Below are 4,578 nucleotides of genomic sequence, written 5' to 3'. Positions count from 1 at the left end.
CGTTGCTGGCCGGTGTGCCGGGCAGATCCTGCGAGGGCTGCGTATCCCGGTAGCCCCCCTGCTCTCCCTCCCAGCCCCGGCGGCGTCGGGGCGCGCAGCGCAGGGAGGCTCTCAGGCGAGTGCCATTCCTAGAGGGAGGCTTGGTTTTTACTAATACCCCGGCTGGATGTCTCCAGCTGCCTTTGCTGCTTAGCACCGGGGGAGGGAAGGGCGGAAGGTGGAGCCAAGCACTCCTCAGAGCCAGAATACAGTCGGGGATGGCAGGGAGGGGACACGGGCAGCCCCCCACCCCACTTTGGCTGCCGGCATGTTCCCTGCTTTTCCCCCAGCACCGACTTCTTCACGAGAGCCGCTGGTGTTGGGCTGCTCTCGGTGGCATGGCTGCCCCAGAGATGGTGATGGAGGATTCAGCCCCGGGGTGTTTGGGGTGGCAGGGCGCTGGAAGGGGTCTGGAGTGGTTTGGGGAGACGGGCGTGCAGTCTGGGGCTGCGATCCCCCTCCTTCCCCCAGCTAGTGCAGTTGCTCCTGTGGGGTCTTGTGGCCCCATGTGCCCAGTGAGTCCCTGGTCCCCATCACAGCGTCTCACAGAGATCCCAGTGTGCTGCAACAAGCTGGCCTGGGACCCTGGGGTCAAGCCACTGACAAAAGGGTACCCTCATCCAGACCTCAGTCTGTGGGGTGGGGAAGGGGATGCAGGAGGTCAGGGGTGTCTAAGGATGGAGAACATCAGATCCAGGGATATACCACATTGTTGGACAGTGGATACCAGTTTGAACCTTCTTAGGACTTTTGCACCCTAGGGATGGGCTTGTCACAACATGTTTATCTCTGTGGGGTCTTGCCGAGACAAGCAGGCTCTGCTTTCTCTAGCATGCTGAATTGCTCCTGAAGGCAAATGTGGGGTCTTTCATGAGGAAAGGGAGGTCTCTGGTGAGAAGGACTCTCTCACACTCACTCATCCTCATTCTTGCTGCTCGTGCACTGGGACATATAGAGGATCTCAGCACTCAATGGGTTAGGATGTTCTCCATCACATCTTCCATTTTCTAGCTCACTTTCCTTTCCAGATGCCTCTAGTAGTTGGCTTCTTCAGTTTCCGTTGTCACCAGGGCTGGTACAGACCAGCAGCAACCCTCTAACCATGAGAGGTCACCCATGTAAAATCTGATGATCCTCCCAGGTCCTCCTGACAATGAGACAAACCTAGCTCCTGCCCCAGCTCCTTGCTGGAGAGCCAACCTGAAGACACTTCAGTGCTAAGTCAGAAAATACAAAGAAAGACATGAATGGATGTGACCAAGGGAACCAGCTTCAAGGGGTTTCATGAACATTTTCAACTCCTGTAGAAGATACTCACTCTCTAGAAACTTTGTGTTAGAAAGACCCAGCAAAACCACTGGCTGGCACCACATGAAGCATTAGGGAACCAGTCCCAAGGATGGTGCTGAGCACCTGATCTAAAGCTTTCAGAGCAAACCTGTGGGGCTGGCCACTGCCTTTGCAGATCCGGCTGACAGCATAGGGCCATTTCCCTGCACGTCTGCCATTGCCTGGAGTAAATAAAGCTCTGAAACTGTAGGGTGGCTGCAGGGAAAACCTCACTAGAGCCCAGTGAGAAGTCTTTACTGAACAGAGCTGAGAGGAGTAATGGCTACATGACATTGGCATCAAGCAGGCAGAGGTGCTTAAAGGTGCCTCTGTGGCGTGGTCTTGCATCTCTTCAAAAAAGACCTCTCAAGAGATCATCTCCACCCTTTCTTCTCTTTCTTCAGCATTACCTGCTCCAGAAAAAGATGGGCTCAGATACTCTTCTTCACACGATACCTTTTTTCCTTTGGAAGAGATGAATGTGGGTGCCTTTCTCTTGGATGCTAGGAAAACCTCATGGAGAGCCTAGCAAACCAGCATTGGACCCTGCTTCATCCATCAAAGCAGCAGCTGGTGAATCTCAAGTCTTACAGTATGGGATGAGTTCTCTCACCAAGACAGACCCTGGCTGCCAAGTGGGGTTGCAGTTGTTGTGAGAAGGGTCTCACGGCGTGGACAGGGGCAGTTTGGTAGCTCACCCTCCATCTGGAAGACAGATAACCAATGAAAATGAATGGGGCAAGGTTACTTCTTCAGTGGGGCTGTACAAAGATGTCCATGGCCCACTGGATGCCAAGTCAATGATGCTGCAGAGTTCATGGCATCTTCCCACAGCCTGCAAGGGTCAAGCTGCAGGGATCCTGCATGTGAGGTGTGAGAAAGCTGGAGGGAGAGGACAGTTGGTCTCCTGTCCCATGGGGAGATAGCCACCACTGAGAAACACTGCCCTGCTTGCTCTCTTGGCTGCAGCTAACCTCCATCCTGGGGCAGGGAGGAAGGATGTCACAGAAAATGGCCAGAAAAAGGTGTTTATTTGCCCTTCCTTCGGGAGGCTGGATTCTATGGACCCCATGGGAAAGAGGCAACGGGGAAGGGTTTTCTTATTGCCCTCCAGAGTGGGGATACAGTGTGCTGGGCACCAAGTGGTAGGGAGCAAGGAGCCAGGGGTCCTACTAGTGCTTTGATGGAGAAGTTCCACAACCAGGAGCCCCTCAGGGGACTGAGAGGAGCTTCACAGCCTGCTCAGCTCATACCCCAAACAGTGGCCACTTGGCAGGCTCGCGGAGAGAACAAGATGGTGCTTGACCCCAACAAGACAGTGAGCAGTGGGGCTCACATTTTCCTGCATGTCCACAGGGTCTGGGTGAGCAGAATAGTGTCTCACTCCCAGCTGGGGCAAGAAAAGGATCAAACCCAGAAGGGATTTCAGTAACCCACAGGGCTGTGGACCAGTGTTTGTCCCACTGCCCACTGTCCCCATCAGGGGCTGCTGCCACGTGACAGACAGGAGCTGGCTCTCATTTGTGCCTTGTTAGAAGAGCTGTGGGTGCATCAGCTGCAGATGGGGACGTCCTCAAAGCAGCGTGTACTGGCTACACAGTCTCTGCAATCTGCAGTCTCAGTGTCTCCTCACATCTAAATGGCAGGGAAGGTATTTTTCCTTTCATTCTGCCTTTCTCCAGTTCTTGCTTTTTGTCTCCTTTGGTCCTGCCTCCTCTTTCTGAGCTCGCTTTCCCTCTAGCACCTTTTTCACTGTTTCCAGCCCTCTCTCACAGCACTGGCTGCAGATGCACGCTTGGATTTCCTTTTCCAAGGCTCTTCCGTCCACGTGTCATCTCTTCTCTTGTGCTATGAACAGGTAGAGGCAGGAAAGTGAGCTGTGGTGGAAAATACACCTCTACTGCAGCAGGAAGAGGTGTGATGCTTTCTCTTTAGTTGATGTGAGAAGATAGGCAGAGGATCAGGAGAAGAGAGCAGTCCTCCTCTGTTTCAGGAATCACTGGGGTGGCATGTCTCATCCTCCAGTGACCCCTGGGAGCCCTTTTTAAAGACAAGGATCCTCCAAGAGCCACTGCCAGCCACAGCAACTAACTAACATTGCAGAAGTGGTCTTTCTAAATGCAAGTCTTCCTTCCTAATGACTGGTGCCCAGGGAAGTGTTCATATAGCAGGTTTATACTTCTTTTCAGCATGTATTTCTGGGTGGATGATGTGCTCCAGGTCCAAGGATTGGGTAGTCCATAAAAAGGGACAGTCCTTTGTGAATGAAGGATCTACCAGTGGAAGTGGCTCATGAGCTGGAGACCTTGCTAAGGCACAAGTTTCCTGTGACATGTCAGTGAAACAGTTTATATGGGCCTCAGTCCCCAACATGCAAAGGTGGAAGGATGCCACTTCTCCACCACAAAGCCATATCAGGAGGGCAGTGGGTAAAACTGGGTAGGAAGTGGAGATGTCTCGCCACGCTAGGTGACCCTGCATCCACACCACTCCAAGGGTGATGGGAAAGGTGTCTTGCTCTGGGCTGGGTGCTTGGCAAGCCAGTTGCATCATCGCAGAGGCAGGCAGGGGCACCTATTCAGTAGGGTTTCAGCAGAGAGACCACATCGGTGGGACACCTCTACCACCAAGGTGGGACCACTGAGGTTGCTGCAGAGGGGATTCTGCTAGATGACACCCATCCCCTGCACCCGTGGGAAGGGAGGAGTAAAAGGGGAGCGCCTGTCTACAGCAGAGGAGCATCAGGCTCCCCAGCGTGAGAGCCAGGGCCAGCTTTTGTCCCCTGCCCAGCTCAGGGGCACAGCACTGGTATTGTCCCAGGATCGCCTGGGAAAATGGGAGGGGTTCCCCATGAAATCTTTCCATACAGTAAAACAGCGTCAGAGCCGGGGAGTGAGGGGGGATGACACAGACATTTGAAAAAATACACACACACACCCCCCCCCCCAGCCAAACAATACCCGCAGTGTGCTGAGGGAAAGGGAGACCCATGAATTGGGAGTTTGATAAGGATTTTCTCCCGCGCGCGCCCGTTCTCTCAACGGCCCCTTCAGTTTTCCCAACAACCCCCCCCTTCCCTTGCCGACTTTCTTGTTTGGGCCTTAAACAGTGCGCCGTCTTTGTTCGGGATACAGGTGAACGACAATCATGTGATTAACACACACTCACACACACGCGCGCGCGCACATAAAAAGCTTTTTAAGAGCGCCC

The sequence above is a fragment of the Phaethon lepturus genome, unplaced genomic scaffold, assembly GCF_000687285.1.
Source record: "Phaethon lepturus isolate BGI_N335 unplaced genomic scaffold, ASM68728v1 scaffold20984, whole genome shotgun sequence".
NCBI classification, from domain to species: domain Eukaryota; kingdom Metazoa; phylum Chordata; class Aves; order Phaethontiformes; family Phaethontidae; genus Phaethon; species Phaethon lepturus.
The sequence above is the reverse complement of the archived record's forward strand: the minus strand, read 5'-3'. Positions refer to the sequence as shown.